Source organism: Paramormyrops kingsleyae, chromosome 10, assembly GCF_048594095.1.
Source record: "Paramormyrops kingsleyae isolate MSU_618 chromosome 10, PKINGS_0.4, whole genome shotgun sequence".
Classification (NCBI taxonomy): Eukaryota; Metazoa; Chordata; class Actinopteri; order Osteoglossiformes; family Mormyridae; genus Paramormyrops; species Paramormyrops kingsleyae.
Genome location: NC_132806.1, coordinates 26,543,078 through 26,563,422, shown reverse-complemented (window position 1 = coordinate 26,563,422; position 20,345 = coordinate 26,543,078). Strand labels below are relative to the sequence as shown.

The window sequence follows — 20,345 nt, the reverse complement described above, 5'->3', positions numbered from 1 at the left end:
AGCACGAATTCTGCCCCAATGGCAGCAAAAGGCTGCTCGTTCAAGCCTTCGGAGAGCCGCCTCTGCAGAGTCGCAGGTTGAATGGGCTCAGACCTGCGCGGGAATCCGGTAAATCGCTGTGGATGGCCAGGGGACTGGGGAACACTAGTGATTAAATTACGATTAAACTGCCACAGCTGTGCACTCTGGATGGAGCTCAACCACTCGGTTGTACAAAAGGAAAGATTACATTAATTAAATTTGGTCAAATTAATGAATAGGGAAAAGCTTTACGTGCTAACAGCCCTCTCTTTCTTATTTTACCTGTATGCATGCAAATTAAATTAGTGAAAACTAAACACCTGTCCATCCACTAGTTAAAGAAGCCACGAGTCCATTTTAGATAGCAGAGGTGGACTCAGGAAGGATTGGGCACAGAGTTTACCCTGGACAAGATACCAAACACCAGCCCAAAACCCAGGACACACACACAGTCTCAATCTCATGCCATTTAGAACCTTCAAACATGTTATCTACCCAAGGGCTGAAAGAGGAAGACTACATACCCAAGGGATTACTAGAGATTAAATCAGGGAACACAAGCGGTCCTCCAAGCACAGAAAGAGCTGGATTCAAACATACAAGCATGACAGACAACAATGCCGCTGAGCTGACATTTTATTTAACAATGTTTTATTATGTCTAACATCTTGTCTATAAACCACTAACTTTGTGATCGCTTATCCAGGTCTGGGCCATGCATGGGACTAAAGACTGGGGGACACCCTGGATGGGATGCCAGTCAACCACAGGGCACACACAGTCAAACACTATGACAGTGTAACAACCAATGCATCTACATTGTGTGTTTTTTTAACTATTTCAGGTCAAAAACAGGGAGGACATTCAAGCTACACACACACAGAGAAGAGGTAAGATTCGGACCCACAACCCTGGATGTGTGAGTCACCTCCAGCTCATGAACAGGTAAAGTCCTGAGCTGTGTAGGTCACTGTGAATAAGAGCAGCTGGTAAGGTGAGTGTGGGGGATAATAAAGATGGCAGAAATCTGTTTGGTAGAACCTGGGGGCTGTGAGCAGTCTGCGGAAAAGGTTCCTTAGCTCACGCTCGCACAATGACATGCAGACTCTGTTGAGTGGACCAGCCAAGGCCACTGCACAGTGGGAACAGCAGCGAGCTCCATCCAGCCCGCCAGCCCCCCCACACACGTGCCCGCTGGGGTTGCGAACACTGCCGTGACGTGTCACCATCTGTGCACCACTCTGCAATCTTCCAAACCTCACCCAGACCTCCACAGTTCCCCCTGCAGGTGCTCCTCATCTTTAACAAGGCACCACAGGGGTTCCAACTCAAGGGCTGCCTGTAGAATATTTTATATACTTGTGAAACATCCAACTTCTAACACCTTTCTGAAAATCTGTAAAACAGCAGCAGCAATAATTGATATAAAAAATGCTAATTGATGACAAGACACTTTTTTTTGATTTTGTGTAAGTTTCTGCAAGGTTTCACAATGAATCTTCGAAACCGGTCATTATTTGCTAAAGATAAAATACTGTCTTGTGCAGCCCTGGGCAGCACAGTACAGAAAAATTGGCTCAATGAGAAGAAAAGCAGGAAATATCGGGTGTCCAAGTCGACCGAGAGATTAGGCAGGATTACCGAGGCTGTGTTCAGTCTGATGAAAAAAACCTTTTCAAAGTGACTGAAGGAAATGAGGTGAAAATATCAATGGATGAACTTCACAGAGCAATCAAGGCTATGCACAGGAACACAGATATGGCAGAGAGCACACGGCAGAGAGCACGGGTAGCACACTACCACCACCACATCCACCATCATGCAGATGCCAGCAGTACCCCAATCACAGTGAAGACTGACAGGCTGCTAAATTTCCAGGAGTAATGATTGACGAATGTGGCAGAGGAATCACAGAACGCCCAGAACTCCAGCACCGTTGATAACAACTAAGGCACATGAGGCAACTGCAGCAGAGACAAAACCGTACCAGTGAATGCGTCACAATGCTACAATTCAAAATGTACCTACTTTGGCAGGGCTGACTTGTCAAAGTCATTACAGTAGAGTCCTGCGGAGATGATGAGTCAAGGAGGCACTGGGACAGATGCAAGAATTATATTTGCAGCCAGGGGTGTGGCTTCAGATGCTCTGACAGGTTATTATGTCTGATACCGCTGCCGTGTGACTTCCTGCCAGCACAGCTGATGGAAAGAATATGACTGGAGTATAGTGGAACTCATGAGATTTCTGCATAAAGAGCATCAGAAGAGGGGACAGAGTGACTTAATTAACAAAAATTAAGCAGCTCAAACAAACGGAGAGCCAGTCAGCCAAAACTAGGTTTGTCTCACGGAAAGGAAATCATGAAGAATGAACACGGCACCTGCAACGGCGCCGTGAGCAGCTGGGTCATGCTCCTCAGCAGGCCATCTGTGACCATATGCATGCAAGACAAGAAAGATAAAGAAAAATGGATGATGTGTGCCAGGAAGTGAATACGGGGGCAAAAGCCACACGCTCAACGCATGAATCCTCCCAACCCCAAACACCTGCTCGTTTCCTCTCTATGAAATTAATCACCCATCTACTACCTTAAGAGAAGTATCAGCCTGTTAGCATGGCGAGTGGTCAGTTCTGGTTAAAATTCTGTCAAACTAACACAGCCCCCTTCCCCCATCAGCTTAAATATCTCCTCAGGGTTAGCTGAAGATCAGATGGGTGGAATGGGTGAGAGGAGTGTTGTAGGAGAGATGTTTGTGTTTGAGCGGTTTTAGGGTATTTTCCCACACATATAATTCGGTTTCTCAGATGCAAATCAGTTGATGGGTTTGTGAATTTGTGGTGTTTTCCACTGGGTTCAGTTTGCTTTCACACAGAGGAAAATTCAAGCAAAACAATGCACCACTACAAACTAGGGCTGCCACTAACGCCTATTTTTCTATGGATTAATGTATCGACAATTTTATCGATTTGTCCATTAATCTAAATGATTCATTTTCCTCCAGAAAATCAAACAGACTGTTAATTTCACTTAATTTTATTTTGACAACAATAAAACTGTATATTATTGCGGGGCTTTAGATAACCGACACTGGCTTTTCCGCACTATACGGACATTATTTTCGCCCACAATTTGATAAGCAAATTAGTAGTATGCCTAAATATTTATCAGATGCGTATCGTGACGCCCAAAAGTTAGTAATCTGTATAAAATCGGCATATCTTTATGGTTATTAAACTCAGTTGGAGGAGTCCTGCAAGTTACTGTTTTGGTAAATCACCGGAGCGATAAGCACTGAAGTGGCGGTAAATAAAGGGACAGCTTAGCAACTACATCTTTTAAAAGAGATATTGTGGATAAACGAGGCAAAAAGATGATGGCGGTGTGGCGCTACTTTTGGAGATTCTAAGGTAGCAGTCAGACAACTTTATGGCTTTAATAATGAGTGTATTTAGCAGCTACAAGGGAAAAAAACATTTAAAAGCTCTCCGTAGTAATGGTAATTTAATAAACATGAATAGACAACACTTACGGTGGTTTTGCTTATTCTGGCGGTCCAGAAGAGCACCTGTACGTGCGTTTTCTCTTCATGCGCTCGTGCATAGCGCTAGTACCTAGTGATGGGTGGTTCTTGAACGATTCGTTCATTTTGAACGAATCTTTAATGTGACTCGGGAAGAACGAGTCGTCTCGTGGGAGTGATTCGTTCAGTCGCGGATGCGCATTTGCGCAACTTCCTATAGTTTCTGTATTGGAATTATTGATTCACCTGTTTCCAGTCTTCGGTTTTTCAAGTCTCTTGTTCATCACGTGACAGCCCCATAAGCTTAACCTAGTATGCAATCTGAGCCGGAAACAGAATTGATTAGTTCATCTCTCGAGTCTTCGGGTTTGAGTCGTTCGTTCATCACGTGACAGCCCCATAACCTTAACCTTTGCAGTCTGAGCCGGAAACAGAATTGATTAGTTCATCTCTCCAGTCTTTCGAGTCGTTCATTCTTTTGTCACGTGACCACTTACCGGCTCAGTACCTCAGTCAAATACTAACGTAAAATTCCATTTGTTGTATGTTGTATCATATTTAGAAATTATCATAAAATTATCAAAAATATCTAAAACGCATTTTCTTATAAATAAAAAAGGTCTGTCAATTTCTGTCACTATGATTTTGTTACTGTTTCTTGAGGATCTGTGGTGTGTTATTTTATAAATAAATAAAGTGAATCATAGACAAGACCCAGGTAAACAATGAATTAATATTTTCTGTTTCTTATAGCATTATAGTTTTGTCTTGTTTGTAGTGTGATCAACATTTGTATAAGCAGTTGATGTGTTAGGGAGGTAACAGGTAACATTTTAATTATATTTTGCTAAAATGAACGAAATGACTCGAAAAAAGATTCGTTCATTTTGCTGAACGAGACTCAAAGGTCCGAGTCGGTAAAATGATCCGAACTTCCCATCACTACTAGTACCCCTGTAGTATGTTGTTGAACACTCCACAGTGTAAAACCACCTTTTTGTTTTGTGATAACTGGAACTATTCCCATAATTATATGGTGATATTATTTGTTATAATGAACTGAAGGGTTTTATAAATCATAATGGTAATTTCAATAAAATAACAGAAAAACGATGCATCAATTTAAAATATTGACGTCGACATCATCGACCACGTCGACTAATCGCAGCAGCCCTACTACAAACCACGTGAGAATGTTCATTCTGCTTATTGGTCAGATGTACCTGTGGCCAGAGCAAGAAAGCAAACACAAGAAGAAGGTACTGTGTTCTGGGATATGCAGTTGAACATCTCTCAGTTTTATATATTCTTGCCTCGGGTTTTTAAACATTTTTTTTATTCATTTTCACGCAGCACTGTTAAGTCGACCAATCAAGTCCTCTGTCGTTCAGCCATTGTCTGAACATTTTGAAAACTTCTGAGTTTTTATGAATTGTTTTGAGGAGCTGACAGATGCAGTCGTTGGCCCAGATTTCAAGGAGACAACGTACCTCGCTGCTTGACCAAGTAAGACCTCTGTTCATTTCCCCTTCTCTGTCTAGCTGCTGCTATTGATTTGCATGCTCTGCCTCATCCCTGAATGCAAAGCACACCTGATTGAGCTGATATTCACCACCGATAATTCCTTTTAAAATGGTGACCAGTACTGCTTTGCACACCTACATACCAGTTAGACAAATGTCTGCTGTGTGAAATTGTCAGTGTTAGCGAAAATGATGTTAGAGATGCATTTTGCAAACATTGCTCTACTAAAATTGCATGAATGGGATCTACTAATAATAAACTTTTCAACACAACCAATTTGACTGCTCACCTTAAGGCGAGACTGTGAAGAGTATGAAGAGTTTCTGAAAAACAATTATGTTCCAGTGAAGAGGGCTGCAGTATTGCCATATACAGCTAATTCATCACTAATACAAGCATTTGACAGCAAAAGAAAATTCAGTGCAGACAGTGCAAAATTAAAAGATGTTACTTGGAAAATTATGGAGTTTATCACATTTGATCAGCCCTTCTCTGTTATAAAAATGTATAATTTTTATAACATAAGACGTATACAGTTGCAAAATAATATGTCGTGGTTCTGTTGTTGTATGGCTGAATTGGTGTTTTCTTACAAAAAAATTGTGTCCCTTTTTAAACTTATTTAAGCAGAACCTCCCCAACAATCAGTATCGGTGCCATTTTTTTAAATAATCGGCTACCGGTATCGGCCATAAATTTCCTTATCAGTGTATTACTAATATTTATGATGTCAGCTATTACTTCTAAAGGAGTGTTTGCACAAAATGTTTTACCTGGGGAGGTTCTTGAAATTTCTTGGGAAAGAACAAGAACTCATTTTAAGATGGTTTCTATCTCAAGGTGTCTGAGGAAAAAATAGTATAGTCAGTTTAGACCATTCATCATTGAGGCCGACAATATCCCCTGGTTGCTCTTGCTTGGATATTATAGTTGTAGAGCTGTTGTAATGACCCAAGTATTAAGAACCTTTGTGGATCTAGCACAAACAAGAAATGGCAACAGACCTGTTGTGTCCCCAAGTGGAAAAACGGTATGAATCTTGACAACTTCCATAGCTTAGAAGAAAAGCCTTAATGTGTTGTAAAGGCTTGAGATAAATTGAAGCCAACAGGCCCACTGCCCTTAGAGGTTTCCCAATCTCACATTTTCTCTAGGTATCAATACGAACTTAAACATCTTTTTCAATTGGCCCCTGAAGGTTTCAAAAGAATGGACTTGTTTGGTCGTGGAGAACAGTGCTGCAGTCATAAGTAACAATACTGAAGGAATGTGTGCATGCTTGTAAGCAAGAATGATACAACAAACAATACAGAAGGTTGAAATTCTGTGTAAAACTTTGTGGGACACTTGCATGGTTTAAACAGACAATTATTTAGTCTGCCATAGGGCCAGATGTCGCAGGTCTCTGAGGGGTCTCGATAGAACAGGGGTCGAGATTTTGGACTGGCAGCTTTCCGGGAAAGGATAAGAACAGATACTGTACTAAGAGAATCCAATTGCCTAATGTTCTGGAGCTGATGATATAGGACATACCCAGTCTGTGCTACACTCAAAGCCAGCAGGTGCTGGAGACAGGCCTCTGGACAATTCATTCATCCATCCTCCATATTGCTTATATACAACGTTGTAGTAAGACTTGTACCTATAACAAAACACAAAGGCCGCAATCAGGAAAAGACCCTGGATGGAGTGTAAGTCTATCACAGGACATGTACTCATGATGACACATTACAGGTAATGTGGAGACGACAATTCGCCTAACAACATGATTTTAGGCTGTGGAATGAAACCCAGACTAGCTAAATGTGAACCTCACAAACCTGGAGGTGTGAGCCTACAGTGTTACTCACTGAAATACCACATTGTCCCAAGACCATTATAAGAAGCAGTATATTTTAGGAAACACAAAGAGTGGCATATTTTCTCTGACAGAGGCCAAACTGAGAGAGAAAAGGCAGTGAAACTTGGGAAAGAACAATAGCAGATTGAGCCTCAAGCAAATAGTCAGTATGATCTACCATCCTCTGATTGAGTTGATTATCACATCACAGTTAAAAAGCTAGGTGGAATCCAGGGGAATATTCCTTATTTACAGGTTTGGCGGATCATCATACCTCGGTTAACACCAAATATATTTAGGCAATAACAAAATATTAAGTATTAAGGTTAGGGGTGCACCGATCGATCGGCGCACCGATCGATCGGCCTCGATCACGTTAATTTGAGGGGATCAGAAATCGACCATATTCCCATGAGATCCACCGATCTTAGTTATATGCTTTTAAATCAGCCTTTTCTCCCATTCCCGAGAGAGGTGCAGTGCAGGCTGCCTCCCTCCCTATTTTTTGGACAAGTGTGTCATAACAGCTATATATATATTTTTTTTTTTTTCAAAATTAGAGAAATTAAAGTCTGGAAGAAAAAATATGATTTTGTAGTTCAAACAGCAATGCTCATTTATATGTTCGTTTATATTTGAGGACACTACCTCATGTTTTGTGAGTATTCATATCAATTTACTCAATAAAAATGGAAACATTGAAGTAACTGTCTTTTAGTTATGAAAGAAACAAGATCGGCAAAAAAAATTTGAGATCGGCAGGTAAGGTTGCCTAAGGATTGGTGATCGTTGATCGGCCAGAAAACTGCAATCGGTGCACCCCTAATTAAGGTTTGTGTGTTCAGGTTACTATTGATCCTCATAGTGTCTTCATAGTCCTTCATGTTATGAGGGTAAAGAGGAGGGGCTTATTTTCATATTGTCACTATAAATGCGAAAGCCAGCGCTAGACTGAAACCATATTAATCGGCAGGAGAATGGGCCAGAAATGCCTTCCGGCCCTTGGCCTGTGAATATCCGCTGTGCCCAAAATTGTATTCAGACTATTAGATTACATTCTGAGGTAAACTGGAACATTCCACATTTCTATTGCTTCTCAATTCAATTCAATTAACGTTTTAAAATAAAATCTTGTGTATATTTCAAGCATATTTCCCCATCCAAAAAGCATATGAATATATTTCCATTCTCAGTACATGGACCATTGTAATTGGGCATCCTGTGAAGCCTCCTTTGAAAATGGAAGCCACATGGCCATTCTCTTAGCACCTCTGGGTTGGTAGCCTATTCCTGTATCTTTTTTAGATTTCTGCGGAAACGCCTCCCAGCTTCATGGCCCAGACTCTGCCACCAGCCCCATGTGGCTCCCAGAAAAAGTAGCACAGCGCGCAGTCTCCATGCTGTTGTGTTGCTAATGAGCTAGAATGAGTGATGTTCATTGTTCCGTGTTGGAATGCAGATGAAATGATCTATGGGCCACGATTTTCCGGCAGGAGAAACTGTCTGGGGCTCGTAGTAACTAAACCAAAGTGAGAAATAAATAATTAGGATTTTAAAGGCTCCCAGTCGCCAATCCAGTTTGACTGAACGTCAAGGCCTGGCTTTTGTTTTTATAGTTTTATAGTTACCTTTTCGCTTATTAGTAACACTGGATATATTATTGATATATTACCCCCAGAGGACTAGCTAATAGGCCTGCTGTGAGGCCTGACAAAAACTTCCGGCCTATTCCAATTTGCTCTTGCTAAATAGGAAGCCTGTGATAGGCACTGACTGCCTCTCATCACAGCACCAGATTCTGAGCTGTAATTTTGAGGTGAGATGAATCTCTGTTCGGTCAGAGCCTCCGTGCAGCATAAGAGCGCCTGGATCTGGGGAAGTCACCAGACACAAGCACATAAGCGCGACGATGCACCCGTCTGAATGTAGACCTGACTCGCCCACCTGCCATCAGTCACAGGCTGTGCTGCAGATTGATAACCGGTTAAACCCGTGTTTAACAAATGAGCAGAAATGGGCACAAGCACATCAAAGAGTATCTTGTTACAAATTACAAATAGTTGCTCATCAAAAAGAATAAAATAACAAAATGCCGGTGTGAGAAAATGTATTTAATTAAAATACAAGTAATTTGAAAATACAAAAATGCATGTACTGTAAAACGCTAACAGTATATGATGAATACGTGTAGCTTTACAGCCCTAGTAATGTGTAATATTTAAAAAATATACAGCTCGTCTTACCTTTAAATAGAATAACAATTTTCTGATTTACATGTGTTTTAGTGTTAAATGTGAAATGAAAAAATGATTTGTGTAGCATTAGTAAGGTACGGAAACCTTAACAGCGTGTACCTGCAAAAGCGGGTTGGGGTTGGGAGGGATATCGCAGTTCTGCTTTCCGGAACCGCAATATGAGATGATGTGAATGATGTGAATGTTTCTAATTTACAGCCAGTGTTTCCCACAGAATTAGTGGCAGTAGCTGACAGGAGTACGCAAGGAGGCACGCATACGCAAGGAGGCACGCCCATGCTTTCTTAAATTATCATAATGCGTGAATTTCCGGCTTTGTCTTACAGTAGGGCGTCGAACATGCAAACTCAAAGAAGAACCTATTTTTTAAGATGTATGCTCAAAAAAACACACACAACTAGTGGCTGTGATGCATATAATATGCAACGTCAAGTACACCAGTCGGTTCTCCCTTTTACAAAGGCTTAGAGCAGGGTTCTTCAAATCTGATTCCAAATTCAGGCCTTGTTTTCAGTTCTCCCAGGTAGTTAGTTTAATAATTACTGCCTATGATTGGTCAGGGGCTTCACACCTGACTGACAGGTAAAGGAAGGCTGGAAAACCAGCAGGGCTCGAACCTTGAGGACCGTGATTTGAATAGCCCTGGCTTAGAGGCTGTAAAAACACCTATGTTTAGCTGATAGAAAGTAATTTTGTCCTGCAGAATTGCTTAATAAATTACGCACAAAAAAATCCCCATTGTCACTTGTTTTGTGAAAACCTGATGCACCACCAAGGACCAATGAAGACCAATCATGCAAAAAGGCTCAATAATGTAATCCAGTGGATGAAGTTTATAAGGTCCAGTCAAATCATCACTGACCAGAGATTCTACAGACAATGTGGCAGTGTGTCTAAGGCCTAAAGATGTACCAATGCTTCTACAACTTATATGACCACTACAAAATGTCCAGGGTTAAGCAGAAAACAACAGAGGTTGATCATTTGAATACTGTCATCCATTTTCATGGACATTCTTTTGCTCTTGCTTGACAGAATCAATTTGCCACATGTTTACCTTGTGTGAATTGCTAATAAAGTTAATTTGTTCCCTCGCTTGTCACTATATCGGCCAATTATTTACACTAAACAGTTCATTAAGTCTTTTGCATCTGTTTTTGTAGATTACCACAGCTACATCTTCCATTTGCTGCAGGGCCTACTGACCACACAGTAGGAGATTTGGATTTATAACAGCTGTTTGTTACATTTCTTTCGGGTTTATTATACCACCTGCATCCCCGCGAACGTGGTCTGGGGAGGGGAGAGAGTGCGCGAGAGAGTGCGCGAGAGAGTGCGCGAGAGTGTGCGCGACATGCCGGAGCACCTTGTTGGCTCAGCCGACGCAGAACCTTAGCGCCAGGTGTTGACCTTTCCGTTCAGCTTCCACGGCCCACTGAGGCTCCTCCAGCTTTGACAGCCCACTCCTCCACTCTATGGGGCTCAGCATGGAAAGAAAATAAATAAATAAAAACGTTTCCAAGCCAGCTGCCTATCCCTTTAACGGAATGTAGATGGCTTAGTGTGCAGGTATTGAGATGCAGGTAGGATTTCTGCTGAGACTTCTACGTGATTGACTCCTTAATTTCCAAATCTTGCTGGCGAAATCACTATGGCAACAGCAGAGATGACATCACACGTTTGCAGCCAGTAGTGTGCAGGCCAGAGAGAGGGACCTGACTGAAGGGGGAAAGTTTCGCCTCCGTGGAGAACGAGCGGCCTGGGCGGGAAGGACGTTTCGCCTCCCCTACATCAGCACTCCATTTTGTGTCTGGTTATTGCTTTCAGCTATCTTTGCTTGTGGCCATCTCTTCTGGGCCTGAGCGTAGGCGTTGAGGAACGGACATCTTAATGCAGGCCAGAGGTGGCAGAGGCAGGGTGCTGGCACAAACTGAAGACGGCTTACATGATGTAGTATTAATACTTAGAATGTGGTCAATGTAAAGCCATTCTCTCTAACATTACTCCATCGACTCCATCGCAGCAAAACTCAATCTTATGACCTTTACAAAGACGCATTGAAGATAGATATTAATTTGTCTGATAGTAAGCGGGGGCCCAGAAAGCAGCAAGGAAGCAGCGGGCACTGGGCAGAGAGCAGCTGGAGATAGAGTGGTGGCTAAGGATGGCCATGAAGGCTGGTAGCAGCAGATCCTGCTTACTTCCAAACTTCCGTCCTGCTCTCTGAGAGTCTCGGGCACCGGATAAGGTTTCTGTCTGCCAGTGCTGCTGGCTGACAGGCGGCTGATGTGTCTCATTAACTTTCCAGGCCGGAGGAGGGTGCTCTGCAGGTGAGCACAGGTCCTCATGAACAGATATGATGGTCCATGCGGTGGAAGCTGGCCTCTGCCCTCACTGTGCCAGTAAAACTCAGCAGATTTTATTTGCCCAGTATTGATGTTTGGAGCATCCAAAGGAAAGCCAAAAACATTAATAAATTCATTAAAAAGTTTGCGATTCTTCACAATCCCACAGAACTGCACATACCTGCGTACACATCATATCTCTGAGCTACCTGCACACAAGCATGGGAGGTATAGGCTGATTTCTAGAAGAGTGTCCTTCCAGGGGCTTCTAGAAACAGCACCTCCAGCATGCCTCTTCAGCTCTTGCCATTTGTTTGACCATCCCCTTAAACGATGGAGACTTACATGTGGGTGAGGCGGGCTGCGGAGTAGCAGGCACACATCAACATCCATCGGATTCCACTCTTCCAGCTGAGCGGGATCACAGAGCGAAGCGTGCCACGATCCGCTGCCAGCCACACTGGAGCGAGCCTCAGGGGTCTCCACCGTCCATCGATCGCCGGGTCTTAATTACGCGCGAAGCGGCTGATTGTTTGGCGTCCTCTAATCTCCATCTGGGTGGTAAAAGGTGCCGATCGATCAGGAAAGAAGGCTCGCCGAGTGCGGTCTAGCGGAAAGGCAGATCAGACTCGCTCCCATGCACTGTTTCGCCTCGTCTCGCCAATGCAGGACGTGGCAAAGACGCATGATGGCCACCGCTTACGCGCTCTCCTCAGACCTTGAAGTGAGATTGCATGGGGATTTTCAAGGTTTTTTCCAGGACTGTTCTGAGGCAGGGGAAGGACAATAAAGATATATTTTTCATGGGACGTCCCTGGAGTCAATTCATGTGGTTTGGAGATATGGAGAACCACAGCCGAGCATTTATAAAGGAGAGTGTCTGTAAGGCTTGGCGTCAAACAAACTGGGCCCCTTTGATAGTCACACGAAACAAGCTCGGCTTTGATCTTCCAAGACCAAGGAGCGGCAAACTTCAAAGTGGGAAGCGTCAATCATCCAAGAAAGCCCAGCAGCTCAGGTTCTGCATGCCTGGATGGTGGCACAAAATGTTGTTCTGCACTGGCTGCTGTCAGGTTTTTAAATGACATGGCCAGATACGGCATTTAATCATGAATAAAGTTTTAATTAAAATCAATAACCAGCCAAATAAAAACAGTCCTTTTGTCTAAGGAAGAATCATTGGCATCACCTGACTGTCCTCAGATTCTTTGACCTTTATTCTTGTATAACCAGTCCAATAACTCTGTATGACCAGTCCAATAACTCTGTATGACCAGTTCTATAATGATGGATTACCAACCCTATAGACTAATATAGCCAGTCCAGCTGCTCAGGAATTTGGGTGACTGACTGCTGTACATCTGTCAAGTTTCCCACTCTAATACTGTTATGACACCGTAATTCCCACTCTGACCATTTCCCAGTATCATCTGCCCATATTCACATGCAGAATCAGGAAGTGTTTTTGCTCCTAAAATATATCATGTTGTGACCTTTTCGCCAAATGGCTTGTTGGGCCAAGTTATGGGATTTCTTCATTTGCTTTATAGCACCTGTAAAATGTGGCAATTCATCACATATAAAAGTGGTTCTGAAGCTATGTTGTGAAGCCATTGATATCAGACCAGCTGTGTTTGCTGACTCACATGGTCTCTAATGAGATAATAAAGGAACCCAGGGATGGGTTAATGTTTATATCTAGGATACCTGGACAGGCAGATTAAATCAAACATTACTCTGGTGACCTCACACGGGAGACTGAGGAGAACGCAAGATGCTGATTGTAAGATGCACCAGAGTGAGATGATCTGCATGTCTCAGATTGTCCCAGAATGGTATTGCCATAGCTTTCCAAATGAACGTGAGTCTAAGAAGCAGGGTTATGTAGTGCAGCACAAACAGACAGTGATTTGAACTGCTCTGCTGGAAAAAAAATTCTGGAGAATCTGACATGAGATGCAAGTGATTTACAGTGACGGGCCGCCAAAGACCTGCTTACTATCAGGCAGCTTTGGGGGCTGCTGCAAGGTGACAGATGCTGAGTCGAGCCCTCAAACTTATCGACTGAAACTGGTCTTTGAAACAAGGAAGAGGATGTGGTCGTGGTCATGCAGGGACCAGAGTTCCAGTGTCACTACTGGAGACAGGAAAACAATTCAGTTTTCAATGCATTGTCTTCTGGAGGTCGATAAGGTGGGTATAATTTTGTAATTGTAGTGCCTAATCCAGTCAGGACCATTCATAAACATGTGATTTTTATTAATAAGTTTATTAAGAAGACAAAGTTCATTTTTAAAAGAGAATTTATCATGATGAGTCCCCACAATATGAAAAAACCCAATACTCTACACGTTGTAGGGACCATTTTTTCGGTCCCCATAAGGGAAAACTCTGTGACTGCAATGTGTGTGTGTGTGTATGCGTGTATGTGTGTGTGTGTGTGTATGTGGGTGGGTGGGTGCTTGGGTAAGGGGAAACTGAGCCCCTGGAGCTGCCCACATGGTAACACAACCAGCAACTCACGCATCCCATGGACGATCTGCAGAAGATCACACAAAGCCAGCGTGACTGTCAGTCCAAAGTATCACGCACACAAGTCACACACTCTTTAACCGGAGAAACCATTTTTGTCTCAAAAGGCATTAAATCCTTCCTCTAAGGCACAGACTTTTTTGTCTTATAAGTTTTAATTTCTCCTAGGCCTTCAGAGACATCAGGCTTGGATTCTATTCTGTGGCATCAGGTTAGAGGGGATGATTAAAAATTCTTCACTGGAGATAGGAAACTCTGGACACTTTCCAGCTTTCTGCCAAGCATTTTTATTCAGCTTTGACAGATGCAATTTGGGAGACATCAGGAATAAATTCAACATCCAAACTACAGTGTTGAATTGCTTTTCAAATTCAATTTTTTTCTTAGCTTTTTTTTAACTTAAGGGATCACAACACGAGTGGAAGTCCTTTACAATACACCCAAACTGGGAAAAATAACTTACTACCTTGCAGACACTGGAATGACAGTCTGGTATGTGTGCTATCATCACTAGAATTCATAAAAACAAGCAGACCACATATTTGCAGGCATGTGTAGCTACAAAGGAACAGGGAGGTAAATTAACCTTCACACAGGGCTACATATGCTCAGCTGACCTTTTACCTATAGGCCTGACAAATCTGTGTTGGCGTCGGGGGGGGGGGGCAGTTGAGCCCTGCACCTTTCCCTCCCAGTGGGTCAATGAAAACTGCTAACATTACAAAGAACCAGAGTGTAAAAAAAAGCAGCAAACCCTCAGCAGACCCTCACTGGAAACTAACAGACACGTATGGAATGCAGACTTGTGACTGGTAACCCCCTTAGCCGAAAAATCTGTCGTTAGGGAAAGAGTCTAGCATGCGTCACTCTGACTCCAGGGACACACATTTCATTCCTAACACGCTATTTGTCTTATAACAAATCTAGAAAGAGGCACTTGCAACCACAGAGTCAAAGAGGTGAGGCATTTCCTTTATATTTAGCTTAAGATTCATTAATAAGGAGCATCCACTGCAGACTAAAGATTAAAGAACCAGAGCAAGGCCTGTAGAATGTATGAAATGATCAGATCAACATTGATCAGTTCCAGGAAATGGCAGACTAGGGAATGTACACACATGAATAAGATAAGGAACCCTTGAATAAAGATAGATTTTTTAAAATAGGAAGCCTAATGAATGGAAGAAACCCTTAAGAGGAAAGGGAACCCTTCAGCTGGTTTATGTACACATTTCACCTACTGTTCCTTTGTACTGAAAGGGTTCCTATTGATTCTTGTTTGAAGTGAAATCATATTTAAAAGACATCAAGAAACACACACAGGTGCCTAATATTATTCTTAGGGACTTTCAAACAGGCCATTTTCAATCACACTTCCTTATTGATGCAAGTGGTGAAAAATCACAAGATCACATTTAGGAAGGCGAAAGAAAGATGAGAATGTGCTGTGTTAGCGGTGCTCCATCTCAGCAGAGTGCAAAGAAAAGGGGCTCACACTGCTTCTTCAATCAGGAACACACCTGAGCTGGTGTTTACTCTCAGCAACCGCCCGATTCCTCACTATCATATCCAGTCCGGTTCATTGTAGAGGCATGAGGAACACTAGTGTGCTGGCAGATCGATGGCAAAAAACACACTTCACTGGATCAGTGCCAAGCGCCAGGACAGCGGTCAGGAAAAACTCTCTGATTGCATGACATTTGTAAAGTTTGCTGTTTCGTCTGTCCCGCAGACCCTCCGGAAGATGACGGCCTGGAATAGGACCACCGGCTCCTTCCTCTGTTCAGCTAACACTCTCTAGGGGGGAATTGTTTTTTTTGGTCCCATTTCCCCTGCTGTGTGTGTATATTTTTGCTATTTTTTTCCCCTCTCACCAACCATTTGTTTCCTAACCCCAATAAAGACACCCCAGCAGGGGTTTTTGGCACTAAGCTCGACTGCTGAGTCCTTCCGTCTATCTACACAGGAATATTTCTGCCTTTCCTGGAGAAACAGAATGTGAGAAATTACAGAATCCAAAGAAATTCTGTAGGTGGAACCAACGATAATTTCCTTCTATATATTTAGAGATGGTCATAATGACCAAAATACATGATTTAATGTTGCTCTGCTCTTAATGTCATTCTTGTTGTACATGCATAGCCCTCAAAATATTTGTGCAACATACTATACCCATGAGAGGCTTAGCCAGCAAATTAGCCTCACAGTAAATACTTCAGTGTACCAAGTTGTCAGGTCCCCCTGTCATTTTGCATTGCGCAGCACGTATATAAAGTAATAAGCTTGGCTCAGTGTATTGGAGTACTGCAAACACAAGTAATCCATTTCACAGGATGTCCTTCAAACAAAAGGATGATAGATGGTAGAATTCTCTATTTTCTAAGCAGGGAAGATTTTGTCCCAGACGCTTGATTTTCAAAAACCTGTTTGTTAGGCCTTAACTCAGACCTGTATGGCCACCGATGCTTAAGAAACACTGGTGAGCATAGATCCTCACGAGCACTGACATACTGCATGGTGGGTGATGTTGCAAATGGAGAGCTAAGGGTGTCGCAGGGAGTTTCTGTCTTCCCTCTTCAGCTGAAATGTCAGCACCCACCCTATCTGATGATACCCTCCGCAGGGGCCTGACCTACAGTAAGCGTTGATGTTGCAGTTACTGTATGCGCATTTACCTTGTGCACTCAGAGAAAATAGCTTGCTAACACATGTGCACTCACTCACACACACACACACACACACACACATGCACGCAAGCACATTCAGGGAAATTACGTGATCTCCATTGACTTTCAGTGTCTATTTTCTATCTCAACTAGCCCCAAACACAGTTGTTTCCATTTCTTTATGGTCCAAACGGACCCTGCAGACAGTGCCTGCAATCGGACTGAAGTGGTGGATTAGAACCCCTATCACTCGGTACCACACTGAACAGTCTTCAGTTGTTTCTCATGACCTTTAAATTCAGCCTTGGCTGAAACAAATCAGAGGTTGTCCACCTCAGGTTAAATTACAGGTGGAATGTAGCCAAAATACAAATTGCTATTATATTCTTTGATGGCCACAGAATCACAATGTGCCTGGAGTCTATGCAGGTAACCTTTCAGTACTAAAACACAGGGAACTGCAGGCATTACAAGGCAGAATGAATGTTACCTACAGAGCAGTGAAACAGAGATCAGTTAACCACTGACAGCTCTCAGACATGGGAACTCCTCAGCAGTACTGGGTATGGAAAGCCCCATACCTACCCAGAGGCTGGTGGCCGTGTAGAACTGTAACTGTAATTACATTGTAATGGTTTCATCAGAGAGCTTCGTATTTTATACAGATACAACAGGTCTGGGAATGTTGAGAAAATCCACCTCTGAGAGGAAGCGTGCACCTTCACTCAACCCAATGTTGGGTTCCAGAAGCACATTGGCTGCCCCATATTTGAATATTTATAATTGACTAGAAAAGGCCAAGTGAATAATGGATATTCTCCCAGGAATAACTCTTTACACTCAATTCATCAGTCGCCCCCTTGCCGTTGATGGGGGTGACGTGGCAAACCGCTCCAGACAATGTATTGGGAGCAGGGATCACCAGTCCTTTTAGCCCCCATCGCTGAAGGGCATATCACACATCAGCTCTGGTTAAATCACTTTGTAAACACTTGTCCAACTTCAGGGAGCTCTACTGCAAACTGGAGCGTCAATAGAGAGAATGACTATCAGCTTGAATCTGTGTCGAGCATGAGAGTGCCAAACTGGGAAACAGGAGATGTACTGGTTGAGGAAACTGATGACAACATAAAGGTTCTCAGCAGGTGGAACTGCTAGTAGTAGTTGTGAATAAATGTGTCCACTAAACCAATAAATGACAATGACAAATAATCCATCCATCCTCCATAACCACTACACTAAAGTTTATCCCAGGAAGTACAGGGCAGGAGGCAAAGCAACCCTGTACACGACACTATTCCATCATAGGGCATACACAAAATTACACACAAAGGGCAAACCAGAGATGCCAATTTGCCTAACTGAATGTTTATGGAGCGCTGGATGAAACCTTCCTCACCACAGGGATAACATGCAAATTCCACAAAGAGATACACAGGGGTGGGATTCCAGCCACCACCTTCAAGGCATGAGATGAAAGTGCTGCCCACTCAGTTACTATGACAAAATACTGAACCATATATCGAATCTAGTATGTGATTCGACCAATAGGGACCAAGCAGGGGTACCAGAGAACAAACAAACACCAATAAGATCAGAGACGTGGCCTAGAGATTACCTCCATCTAAACTGGTGCTAAAAGACATCACCTCTAATGCTCAAGGTCAATTAGGGACAGGACCTGCACCCGGTGACGTAGGCGTGCGGGGGTCTTGGTTGCAGGGAGGGGCGAGTCTTAGCATGACCAACAAAGGATCTGGCATCAGAGACAGAGGAGGTAAATTTGATTTAGCAGACCAAAAATCAGTTAGGTTAAGGGAAGACCAAGACCTTTTTGTTCAATCTCAGGCTAATGGTTATAAGCCTGCTAGTCTTCCCTTTAATCAAAATGTCCCTTTTTTGTAAAGAGCAAGACATATTGCAAAGTTAACTTTTAGCGACATCACTATGTCCTCTGAGGAGAGTCTGACTTTTGATACTGATACTAATACATCATTTAATACAAGCAGCGAACAATGATCACATACAAGTGTCCTTAGTCAGAGAATGCAGATAAAAGTTCTTATCCGCACATTTTATTCTCCTAGGGACTGGTATCGGTCTTTTTTCCTCGCTGGTCAATTTGCTGTCAGTCCCTGCAGCTCCTGGCAGCAACCTAGAGCCTAGGACCAATAAAAACCGTCAGATGTCAGATAAAAATGCCAACAGGAGCTCTAAAGATATCGTGCCCCGGGAGCCCCGGCAGGGCAGTGAGAACAGGGCTGGGACGCCTTGTCCTGTCTTGTCAGCCACAGCGGGGGCAGCAGCGCCAGGAAATGCTACAAGCGCGAGTGCATCACCTGATTCTCGCAGGTAGCTGAAGTCTGACTTTCGATTGCTACTTTCCCTTTGTGATAACGGCAACATTTTGCAGCTGAAGGGGGACCTGGTGAGGGATGGGGACGCAGAGGCATCCTCACGTGCTGATATGCTAGTGAAGTTGCTCAGGGGTAGGTGGAGGGCTTTAATAAAAGGTCTTTTGGCTGTGAGCTGCCTCCGGTCAAATCCGACGGGGTGCCTCTTATTATTCCAACAGCATCCCCACCACAGTGGTAAAAAGAGGGAATCTATTAATTCCAAGAAGAGCTGCTATTATCCATAATGTTGTGATGGTAGTTGTAATTTTAATTTATTTTCCCCTTTCATGCTGTGAAAGTGACTTCGAGGAAGCCAGGATTTCCTGAGCAGTGATTCATTAGATGGGGTTCGCTGCACCCACCGCTGGTGCCTCCGAGGAGCCGCTGGGCCGGAACGCCGAAGCGGGCAAACGATTACGTCGCTAAACGAGGAGAGTCGGTGCAGAGACGCTTAGAGGCATGCATGGCCTCGCGTAGCTTTATGTGAAAGCCAGACCGAGGAGACACAAGACAGGAAAGTCCTGGGACAGTTGTTTCACTGGTGTCTCCAGGTGCCTGCTGGGAATTGGCAGCGGTGAGAGGTCGTGCCACAGCTCTGCGTCACACTGGCACTCCTGTGGGGTGCCAACATGTCCAGTAAGGTGTAAAGAAAGTGGCCCACCTGACAAGCAGTGTAGATGGAAGAGACTCGCTCAAATTAGGACAGGAAAAGACTGAGTCATTCACAGAAGCCCCGCTGAGGTCATTTCCTGAGTTATTAACAATTTCAGTTGAACTAATAAAAGGCTGAGGCAGAAAATAGGAGAATCACCCTGCAGCCCTAAGCCTCCGTCTCCCTGCTTCCCGGGGGCAGTGAAAAGTGCGTGTTTCACTGAGCCTAAGTGTGATGTATCATTTAAGGAACAGTAATCCTCATTGTCTTCCATTTACACTCCATTTTCCCCACCACCAGGAGCAGCACCAAGGGGCCGTGCTGGTGTGATGCCCACCTCCCTGCTTCAGCCAGACACCCAGGGGGGCTCCGTTCCTCCAGTACCAAAAGATTAACAGAAGGAAACAAGTAGCAAATTACAATTACACTTGCTGTTACAGTAATTAATCTGCAATGCTGGGCAGGGGACAGGGTTGGGTGCTGGCTTGGTTGGGACCTCAGGAAATTATTTGGTTAGCCCTGCCGCTAGTTTATGGTCAAAGAGGAGATGAGGGGCACATGAACAGCTCTGTAGACTAACATGCATGTGA

The 20,345-nt window shown here is 43.5% G+C and overlaps 1 protein-coding gene and 1 long non-coding RNA gene across 8 annotated transcripts in view; one reads left to right on the top strand and one right to left on the bottom strand.

Moving 5' to 3' along the window:
- htr2cl1 (5-hydroxytryptamine (serotonin) receptor 2C, G protein-coupled-like 1) overlaps window positions 1-20,345 on the bottom strand; it is a 116,893-nt gene that overhangs the window by 68,214 nt on the left and 28,334 nt on the right. For 4 of the 6 annotated variants that reach the window (XM_023797637.2, XM_023797642.2, XM_023797643.2 and 1 more), the window contains exon 1: window positions 3,555-4,021. The exons of the other annotated variants lie outside the window; for them this stretch is intronic. The gene's annotated coding sequence lies outside the window, so the exon portion shown is untranslated. Of the gene's footprint in view, window positions 1-3,554; window positions 4,022-20,345 lie in introns of those variants that run through there. 6 annotated transcript variants of the gene reach the window in all.
- Window positions 4,758-15,972, top strand: LOC111836408 (uncharacterized). Of its 2 annotated transcripts, XR_002836425.2 has the most exons (3): window positions 4,758-4,804; window positions 4,899-5,051; window positions 15,774-15,972. It is a non-coding gene; the product is annotated as an uncharacterized lncRNA (long non-coding RNA). The 2 variants fall into 2 exon arrangements; XR_011993620.1 differs by lacking the exon at window positions 4,758-4,804 and having other exon boundaries at window positions 4,811-5,051.